The following is an 11459-nucleotide window of genomic DNA, read 5'->3' as shown; positions in this document are numbered from 1 at the left end:
TAAGCCAACTTGTGACACAAGATTATTATTATTAATATTTTAAAATGGGCAATAATTAGCCGACCAATGGTCATCAGGCTTCCGATTCCCGATTTTTATTGAACTCAAACGCCACCACCTGCCATGGTGGGATTGGAACCCGGATCCACAGATCATTATCCTGGGTCTTTAGATTGCTTGCCCAGTGACAATTCCACTACGTCACAGCCTTCCCAAGGCTGAAAGTACCTCTGCGACGGCTGCCCCAAACTTGAGTGCGTCCCTCAGCGCGTAGCCCTGGACCTTGGAGCGTGTCAGCTTTCAACACTTGATTGGAGACAACTGTCTGCACGGGAAAACCAGTGACCCGAGTCCGTGTACAGGCCTCATTGTACAGAAACAAAATGGTGTTGGTAATTTTAAACGGCGACGAAGGAAATATTTTCCTGACTGTTGTGGAACTCTTCCTGAGTAATAAGAATAATCTTCATTAGTGTCACAAGTAGGCTTACATTAACACTGCAATGAAGTTACTGTGAAAATCCCCTCGTCGCCACACTCCGGCGCCTGTTCGGGTACACGGAGGGAGAATTCAGAATGTCCAATTCACCTAACGAGGGACTTGTGGGAGGAAACCGGAGCTCCCGGAGGAAACCCACGCAGACACGGGGAGGACGTGCAGACTCCGCACAGACAGTGACCCAAGCCGGGAATCGAACCCGGGACCCTGGAGCTGTGAAGCAATTGTGCAAACCACTTTTTTTTTTTCATAGGATTTACAGTGCAGAAGGAGGCCATTCGGCCCATCGAGTCCGCACCGGCTCTTGGAAAGAGCACCCTACCCAAGCCCACACCTCCACCCTATCCCCATACCTCCACCCTATCCCCATAACCCAGTAACCCCACCCAACACTAAGGGCAATTTTGGACACAAAGGGCAATTTATCACGGCCAATCCACCTAACCTGCACATCTTTGGACTGTGGGAGGAAACCGGAGCACCCGGAGGAAACCCACGCACACACGGGGAGGATGTGCAGACTCCGCACAGACAGCGACCCAAGCTGGAATCGAACCTGGGCCCCTGGAGCTGTGAAACAATTGTGCTAACCACTGTGCTACCGGGCCGCCCTAAAGAGGTGGTGGTAGCAGAGTCTTTGAGTGTTTCTACGGCTGAGGTGGATTGAATCTTGGTTATCCCGATAGCTGTGGAAACGATTGAGGCCAATTGGGCAACTGAGTGAGGGTGTTTTTAAAGGGTTAACCATTTCTGCGAGTGTGTGGGTTGGCTGGAATTCAACCTGAGATGTTTGAAACAACCCAGGAAGTCGCAGCCGATTGGTCCGAGAGCCCGCTTGGCTCCGATTCAGTCTGCCCCACACTCGTTTCACAAGCACGGTGACCGAGGATTGCACCAGAGGGAGCGACAGAGGGAGCAGGTCACCGTCCCCGGTTTGAGAGGGGGAGAGCTTGGGGTGCCTGGCAGGTCAGTCTCTCAGTGCGGCCCGGATTTGAAATCATTTTAAGGTTAAGAAAATCCTTGAGAGGGGATTTGGCCGAAGTGGCAGACGGTTCAAATTAAAGTGGGTCAAACCTGATTGTTTACCTTTTAACGGAGGTATTCAGGTTTGGAAGCGCCTTGCCCTCCCCCGCCACAGCCCCGTCCCCAAGTTACGAATAACTCACTGTCTTTTAAACACTTTAAAAAAGTTTTGAAAGGGAGCGTCAGAAAGGTTTGCGGAAGGAGTGAGCAGGAATTGACTCACTGACAGCGATTCTGATACCCATGGCAGCAAGCGAGCTAATCGGACTAACGGCCAGGTTGCTGGCCCTGTTGGAACAGACAATGTGATCAATTAAAACCCTCCGAGAGACAGAGAGCGAGAAAACGAGGCTCATTTGGCTCTCTCTCTCGAGGCTGCTCCTCCAGTCCATGGTCTGATTGTGGGTAGCACGGTGGTTAGCACTTGCTTCACAGCGCCCGGGTTCGATTCCCAGGTTGGGTCACTGTCTGTGCGGAGTCTACACGCTCTCCCCCGTCTCGGCGCGGGTTTCCTCCGGGTGCTCCGGATTCCTCCCACAAGTCCCCAAAAGACGTGCTGTTGGGTGAATTGGACATTCTGAATTCTCCCTCTGTGGACCCGAACAGGCGCCGGAATGTGGCGACGAGGGGATTTTCACAGTAACGTCATTGCAGCGGTAATGTAAGCCGACTAGTGACAATAAAAATTATTTTACTTTAAATACCTGACTGCCACCCGCACCCTGCATAACCATTGTCTCCCTCGTCAATCAAAACTCCAATCTCCACTGCTCTCTGTGGGAGAGCATCACGGCTCCCTGGGAGACGAAATTCCACCTCCCCCCTCCTAATCTCCAATTTAAACGAGAGACCTCTTCTATTGAAACTGTGGCCCCCAGTTCTAGATCTCTCCCCCCCCCCCCCCACCCCCGCTAAGGGGAAGCACCCTCTCAGTACCTACCCCTCAGTAAGTTTCAATAAGTTCACCTCCCCTCTTGCCAAACTCCAGTGAGCATTGACCCAACCTGCTCAACTCATCCTCATAAAGCAACCCCCCCCCCCCCCCCCCCCGTCATCCCAGGAATCAGCCCTTCTCTGAAATGCTTCCAATGAACGTATATCGCTCACTGCGTAAGGAGGCCAAACTTGAGCACAGTAGTCTAGGTCGGGGCTCACCAATACCCTGTATAATTGTGACAAGACTTCCCACTTTTCCGCTCCATCCCCCTTTCCAATGAAGATTTGCCCCTCTGGTTGCTTGCTGTACCGACAAGCTAACTTTCTGTGCATCTTGCACGACGACACCCACATACCTCTTTATTCTGAAGTCACCATTTGTCTATTCCTCCTGGCAAAATACACAATTCCCTGCATAGAACATACAGTGCAGAAGGAGGCCATTCGGCCCATCGAGTCTGCACCGACCCACTTAAGCCCTCACTTCCAACCTATCCCCCCCTAACCCAATAAACTCTCCGAACCTTTTCGACACTTAAGGGCAATTTATCATGTCCAATCCGCCTAACCTGCACATCTTTGGACTGTGGGAGGAAACCGGAGCACCCGGAGGAAACCCACGCAGACACGGGGAGAACGTGCAGACCCCGCACAGACAGTGACCCAAGCCGGGAATCGAACCTGGGACCCTGGCGCTGTGAAGCCACAGTGCTAACCACTGTGCTACATTGTACCCGCCCTCTGCCCATCTTCTGCCCATTCACTTAACCAATCCGTGTCCCTTTGCAGATTCCAACCTGCCTTTGTACCATCCACACATTTCGCTCCAGTGTAGTCTTATCTTTGCATCCACATCATTAAAGTAGACCACAAATAATTGGCGCCAGTACGCCCTTCCCGAGGGCATTCGACTTTGCTGTGGCACTTTGTGAGGTTTGGCTCAGTGGGTGGCACGCCCGCCTCTTGAGTCAGAACGTTTTAAGGCTGAGGTCCCACCCCAGAGGTTCGAGCGCAAAATCTGGGCTGCAGCGTCCAGTGCAGCGCTGAGGGAGTGCCGGACTGTTGGGCGCGCGGTCTTTCCGATGAGAGGTCAAGCTGAGGGTTTTTAGGCCTATAGAATTCCTACAGTGCTGAAGGAGGCCATTCGGCCCATTGAGTGCACCGACTCACTGAAAAAGTGCCCTACCTAGGCCCACTCCCTGTAACCCCACCTAACCAGCACATCTTTGGACTGTGGAGGAAACTGGAGCACCCGGAGTCTGTGCAACAGGTAGATGTAATGATTGCCAAGTGCCAGTTCAAACTGGAGTACGGGAGGTCCACGGTGCCCTTATCAATGTCTATCCCTCAAATCAAGATGACTGAGACAGATTACCCTGATCTTTATCACATTGCTGTTTGGGAGCATGCCTTATGCAAATTAAAACGTTTTCTGCATTCCGACACTGACTATGCAAGTTGCGGTTGTCCCCTCACTAAAAACTATCACAAGAATGCGACTCCTGACGGGGCAGCGTAGAAATGTCATTGCATCGTCACACATGCTTCCCTGTAACAACACTGAAGCCAGTTTGGGGAGCTGTGGGGTTGCAGGTATGAGAACTGTCTTTGAACACCAAACTCCTCGTTCTACAGGTTTGATTTCGCCCAACCCAATGCTATTGTTTTCAGAAAAGGACCGTGAGGTTCAACAAGGTGATCCCTCAACCCCTCCATATCCCTCACCCCCTCCATATCTGTCAATTCCTCAATATCCCTCAATCACTCCATATCCGTCAATTCCTCAATATCCCTCAATCGCTCCATATTCCTCAACCCCTCCATATCTCTCAACCCCTCCATATCCTTCAATCACGCCATATCCCTCAATTCCTCAATATCCCTCAATCCCTCCATATTCCTCAACCCGATCACATTCTTCAACCCCTCCATATCCTTCAACCCCTCCGTATCCCTCAATTCCTCAATATTCCTCAAGCTTTCCAGATCCCTCAACCAATCCATGTTCCTCAACCCCTCCAAATCCCTCAATCCCTCTAAATGGCTACACCCCTCCAAATTGCTCAACCCCTCCATAGCACGCAACCGTGAAATATGCCTAAATCCCTCCATATCCCTCAATCATTCCATATCCCTCAACCCCTCCATATCCTCTATCCCTCCATATCCCTCAACCCCTCCATATCCCGCAACCCCTCCATATCCCTCAACCACTCCATATCCCACAACCCCTCAGTATACCTCAACAGCTCCATATCACTCAATTCCTCCATATCCCTCAACCCTCCATATTCCTCAATCTCTCAACCCCAAAATATCCTTCAGCCCCTGAATATCCATCAACTCCAAAATATCCATCAACCCCTCATATTCCAGAACTCCTCCTTCCCCCTCAATCACTCCATATCCCATACCAGTCTCCCCGGACAGGCGCCAGAATGTGGCGACTAGGGGCTTTTCACAGTTACGTCATTTGAAGCCTACTTGTGACAATAAGCGATTTTCATTTTCATTCATATCCCTCAACCTCTAAACATCTGTCAACCCCTCCATATCCCTCAACCCCTGAATAACCCTCAACCCCTGAATAACCCTCAACCTCTGATTAACCCACAACCCCTGAATTATCCTCAATCCCTCCATATCCCGCAACCCCTCCATATCCCACAACCCCTACATATCCCTCAACCCCTCCATATCCCTCAACCCCTCCATATCTCTCAACCCCTCCATATCCCTCAACCCCTCCGTATCCCTCAACCCCACCGTATCCCTCAACGCCTCCATATCCCTCAACCCCTCCATATCCCACAACCCCTCCATATCCCTCAACCCCTCCGTATCTCTCAACCGCTCCATATCCCTCAATCCCTCCGTATCCCTCAATTCCTCAATATCCCTCAACCTTTCCAGATGCCTCAACCCCTCCATTTTCCTCAACCCCTCCAAATCCTTCAATCCCTCTAAATCGCTACACCCCTCCAAATTGCTCAACCCCTCCATAGCACGCAACCGTGAAATATGCCGAAATCCCTCCATATCCCTCAACGCCTCCATATCCCTCAACCCCTCCATATCCCTCAACCCTCCATATCCTCTATCCCTCCATATCCCTCAACCCCTCCATATCCCGCAATCCCTCCATATCCCTCAACCACTCCATATTCCACAACCCCTTAGTATACCTCAACAGCTCCATATCACTCAATTCCTCCATATCCCTCAACCCTCCATATTCCTCAATCTCTCAACCCCAAAATATCCTTCAGCCCCTGAATATCCATCAACTCCAAAATAGCCATCAATCCCTCATAATCCAGAACCCCTACTTCCCCCTCAATCACTCCATATCCCGTACCAGCCTCCCCGGACAGACGCAGAATGTGGCGACTAGGGGCTTTTCACAGTAACGTCATTTGAAGCCTACTTGTGACAATAAGCGATTTTCATTTTCATTCATATCCCTCAACCTCTAATCATCTGTCAACCCCTCCATATCCCTCAACCCCTGAATAACCCTCAACCCCTGAATAACCCTCAACCTCTGATTAACCCACAACCCCTGAATTATCCTCAATCCCTCCATATCCCGCAACCCCTCCATATCCCACAACCCCTACATATCCCTCAACCCCTCCATATCCCTCAACCCCTCCATATCTCTCAACCCCTCCATATCCCTCAACCCCTCCGTATCCCTCAACCCCACCGTATCCCTCAACGCCTCCATATCCCTCAACCCCTCCATATCCCACAACCCCTCCATATCCCTCAACCCCTCCGTATCTCTCAACCGCTCCATATCCCTCAATCCCTCCGTATCCCTCAATTCCTCAATATCCCTCAACCTTTCCAGATGCCTCAACCCCTCCATTTTCCTCAACCCCTCCAAATCCTTCAATCCCTCTAAATCGCTACACCCCTCCAAATTGCTCAACCCCTCCATAGCACGCAACCGTGAAATATGCCTAAATCCCTCCATATCCCTCAACGCCTCCATATCCCTCAACCCCTCCATATCCCTCAACCCTCCATATCCTCTATCCCTCCATATCCCTCAACCCCTCCATATCCCGCAATCCCTCCATATCCCTCAACCACTCCATATTCCACAACCCCTTAGTATACCTCAACAGCTCCATATCACTCAATTCCTCCATATCCCTCAACCCTCCATATTCCTCAATCTCTCAACCCCAAAATATCCTTCAGCCCCTGAATATCCATCAACTCCAAAATAGCCATCAATCCCTCATAATCCAGAACCCCTACTTCCCCCTCAATCACTCCATATCCCGTACCAGCCTCCCCGGACAGACGCAGAATGTGGCGACTAGGGGCTTTTCACAGTAACGTCATTTGAAGCCTACTTGTGACAATAAGCGATTTTCATTTTCATTCATATCCCTCAACCTCTAATCATCTGTCAACCCCTCCATATCCCTCAACCCCTGAATAACCCTCAACCCCTGAATAACCCTCAACCTCTGATTAACCCACAACCCTGAATTTTCCTCAATCCCTCCATATCCCTCAACCCCTCCATATCCCACTACCCCTCCATATCCCTCAACCCCTCTGTATCTCTCAACCCCTCAATATCCCTCAACCCCTCCATATCCCTCAAGCCCTCCATATCCCTTCACCCCTCCATATCCCTCAACCCCTCCATATCCCTCAACCCCTCCATATCCCTCAACCCCTCCGTATCTCTCAACCCCTCCATATCCCTCAATCCCTCCATTTCCCTCAACCCCTCCATATCCCTCAACCCCTCCATATCCCTCAACCCCTCCATATCCCTCAACCCCTCCATATCCCTCAATCCCTCCATATCCCTCAGCCCATCTATATGCCTCAACACTTCCATATTCCTCAACCCCTCCATATCCCTCAACCCCTCCATATCCCTCAACCCCTCCATATCCCTCAACCATTCCATATCTCTCAACCCCTCCATATCCCTCAACCCCTCCGTATCCCACAACCCCTCCATATCCCTTGTCATCCTCCATATCCCTCATCATCCTCCATATCTCTCAACCCCTCCATATCTCTCAACCCCTCCATATCCCTCAATCCCTCCATTTCCCTCAACCCCTCCATATCCCTCAACCCTTCCATATCTCTCAACCCCTCCATATCCCTCAACCCCTCCATTTCCCTCAACCCCTCCATATCCCTCAACCCCTCCATATCTCTCAACCCCTCCATATCCCTCAAACCCTCCGCATCCCTCAACCCCTCCATATCCCTCATCATCCTCCATATCCCTCAACCCCTCCATATCCCTCAACCCCTCCATATCCCTCAACCCCTCCATATCCCTCAAACCCTCCATATCCCTCAACCCCTCCATATCCCTCAACCCCTCCATATCCCTCAACCCCTCCATATCCCTCAACCCCTCCATATCCCACAACCCCTCCATATCCCTCAACCCCTCCATATCGCTCAACCCCTCCATATCCTTCAATCCCCCATATCCCTCAACCCCCCATATCCCTGAACCCTTCCATTTCCCACAACCCCTCCATATCCCTCAACACCTCCATATCTCTCAACCCCTCCACATCCCTCAACATCCTCCATATCCCTCAACATCCTCCATATCCCTCAACCCCGCCATATCCCCCCAATCCCTCCATATCCCTCAACCCCTCCATATCTCTCAACCCCTCCATATCCCACAACCCCTCTATATCCCTCAGCACCACCACATCCCTCAACCCCTAGATATCCCTCAACCCCTGAATAACTCTCAACTCCTGAATAACCCTCAACCCGAATATCCCTCAATCCCTCCATATACCCCAACCCCTCCATATACCCCAACCCCTCCATATACCCCAACCCCTCCATATACCCCAACCCCTCCATATCCCCCAATCCTTCCATATCCCTCAACCCCTCCAATCCCTCAACCCCTCCAATCCCTCAACAACTCCATATCCCTCAATTCCTCAATATCCCTCAACCTTTGCAGGTGCCTAAACCCCTCCATATTCCTCAACCCCTCCAAATCCTTCAATCCCTCTAAATCGCTACACCCCTCCAAATTGCTCAACCCCTCGCAACCGTGAAATATGCCTAAATCCCTCCATATCCCTCAAACCCTCCATATCCCTCAACCCCTCCATAACCCGCTATCCCTCCATATCCCTCAACCACTCCATATTCCACAACCCCTCAGTATACCTCAACAGCTCCATATCACTCAATTCCTCCATATCCCTCAACCCTCCATATTCCTCAATCTCTCAACCCCAAAATATCCTTCAGCCCTTGAATATCCATCAACTCCAAAATATCCATCAATCCCTCATAATCCAGAACCCCTCCTTCCCCCTCAATCACTCCATATCCCGTACCAGGCGCCAGAATGTGGCGACTAGGGGCTTTTCACAGTTACGTCATTTGAAGCCTACTTGTGACAATAAGCGATTTTCATTTTCATTCATATCCCTCAACCTCTAAACATCTGTCAACCCCTCCATATCCCTCAACCCCTGAATAACCCTCAACCCCTGAATAACCCTCAACCTCTGATTAACCCACAACCCTGAATATTCCTCAATCCCTCCATATCCCTCAACCCCTCCATATCCCACAACCCTTCCATATCCCTCAACCCCTCCGTATCTCTCAACCCCTCAATATCCCTCAACCCCTCCGTATCCCTCAACCCCTCCGCATCCCTCAACCCCTCCATATCCCTCAACCCCTCCATATCCCTCAACCCCTCCATATCCCTCAACCCCTCCGTATCTCTCAACCCCTCCATATCCCTCAATCCCTCCATTTCCCTCAACCCCTCCGTATCCCTCAACCCCTCCATATCCCTCAACCCCTCTATATCCCTCAACCCCTCCATATCCCTCAACCCCTCCATATCCCTCAACCCCTCCGTATCCCTCAACCCCTCCATATCCCTCATCATCCTCAATATCCCTCAACCCCTCCATATCCCTCAACCCCTCCATATCTCTCAACCCCTCCATATCCCTCAACCTCTCCATATCCCACAACCCCTCCATATCCCTCAACCCTTCCATATCCCTCAATCCCCCATATCCCTCAACCCCCCATTTCCCACAACCCCTCCATATCCCTCAACCCCTCCATATCTCTCAACCACTCCTTATCCCTCAACCCCTCCATATCCCTCAACATCCTCCATATCCCTCAACCCCGCCATAACCCCCCAATCCCTCCATATCCCTCAACCCCTCCATATCTCTCAACCTCTCCATATCCCACAGCCCCTCTATATCCCTCAGCACCACCACACTCCTCAACCCCTAAATATCCCTCAACCCCTGAATAACTCTCAACTCCTGAATAACCCTCAACCCGAATATCACTCAATCCCTCCATATTCCGAACCCCTCAATATACCTCAACCCCTCCATATACCCCAACCCCTCCATATCCCCCAATCCTTCCATATCCCTCAACCCCTCCATATCCCTGAACCCTGAAATATGCCTAAATCCCTCCATATCCCTCAACCCCTCCATATCCCTCAACCCCTCCATATCCCTCAATCCCTCCATATCCCTCAACCCCTCCATATCCCACAACCCCTCCACATCCCTCAACCCCTCCACATCCCTCAACCCCTCCATATCCCTCAATCCCCCATATCCCTCAACCCCCCATATCCCTCAACCCTTCCATTTCCCACAACCCCTCCATATCCCTCAACCCCTCCATATCTCTCAACCCCTCCATATCCCTCAACCCCCCCATATCCCTCAACATCCTCCATATCCCTCAACCCCGCCATTTCCCCCCAATCCCACCATGTCCCTCAACCCCTAAATACCCCTCAACCCCTCCATATCCCTCCATATCCTTCAACCCTGAAATATCACTCAACTCAAAACTCCAAAATATCAATCAACTCCTCCATATCCCAGAACTCCTCCTTCCCCTCAATCACTCCATATTCCTCAACCCCTAAATATCACTCAATCCCTCCATATACCTCAACCCCTAAATATCACTTAACCCCTACACCCCTAAATATCACTCAACCCCTCCAATCCCTCAACCCCTAAATATCACTCAACCCATCCATATCCCTGAACCCCTAAATATCACACACCCCCTCTATATCCCTCAACCCTTAAATATCACTCAATCCCTCCATATCCCTCAACCCTAAATATCACTCAACCCCTCCATATCCACAACCACTGAATATCACTCAACCCCTCCATATCCCTCAACCCCTCCATATCCACAACCACTGAATATCACTCAACCCCTCCATATCCCTCAACCCCTCCATATCCCTCAACCCCTCCATATCCACAACCACTGAATATCACTCAACCCCTCCATATCCCTCAATCTCTCCATATCCCTCAACCCCTAAATATCCCTCAGCCCTAAACATCTCTCAACCCCTGAACCTGTCTCAACGCTTTCTGTATCCCTCAATCCTTCACCTCAACTCCTCCATTTCGCTCCATCCATCCATAACCCTCATCCCCTCCGTATCCCCAACCCCTTCATATCCCTCAACATTCCCGTATCCTTCAGTCCGTCCGTATCTCTCAACTCCTCCATATCCCTTTGAGTCCCTCAACTCCTCGGTGTCCCTCAACCCCTCGGTGTCCCTCAACCCCTCGGTGTCCCTCAATCCCTCGGTGTCCCTCAATCCCTCGGTGTCCCTCAACCCCTCGGTGTCCCTCAACCCCTCGGTGTCCCTCAACCGCTCGGTGTCCCTCAACCCCTCCATATCCCTCAACCTCCCGTATCCTCCCTCAATCCCTCCCATATCCGTCAATCCCTCCATATCGCTCAACCCCACCGACTCATCCAATATCCTTCAAATCCAGTTCCCGCCACATCTGCCCCAACCCCATCCTCACCAAAATGTAATCGCCTCCTAATTCCCATTTCAATCCCCACTCCGCTAATCTACTGGACACCACCAATCCCCTTTTATTGAAAGGTGCCTGACTTTCCTTCTCGATCCCACCCACCTTGG

The 11459-nt window shown here is 51.1% G+C and overlaps 1 protein-coding gene across 1 annotated transcript in view; it reads left to right on the top strand.

Annotated features, from left to right (window-relative positions):
• The first annotated feature begins 1344 nt into the window (after positions 1-1344).
• LOC140404689 (calpain-5-like) overlaps positions 1345-11459 on the top strand; it is a 92323-nt gene continuing 82208 nt past the window's right edge. The window contains 1 exon segment of the mRNA XM_072493350.1: positions 1345-1465. The gene's annotated coding sequence lies outside the window, so the exon portion shown is untranslated.

The sequence above is a fragment of the Scyliorhinus torazame genome, chromosome 31 (genome assembly GCF_047496885.1).
Source record: "Scyliorhinus torazame isolate Kashiwa2021f chromosome 31, sScyTor2.1, whole genome shotgun sequence".
Lineage (NCBI taxonomy): Eukaryota > Metazoa > Chordata > Chondrichthyes > Carcharhiniformes > Scyliorhinidae > Scyliorhinus > Scyliorhinus torazame.
Note: the sequence above shows the minus strand (reverse complement) of the source record. Positions and strands in the feature narration are given on the sequence as shown.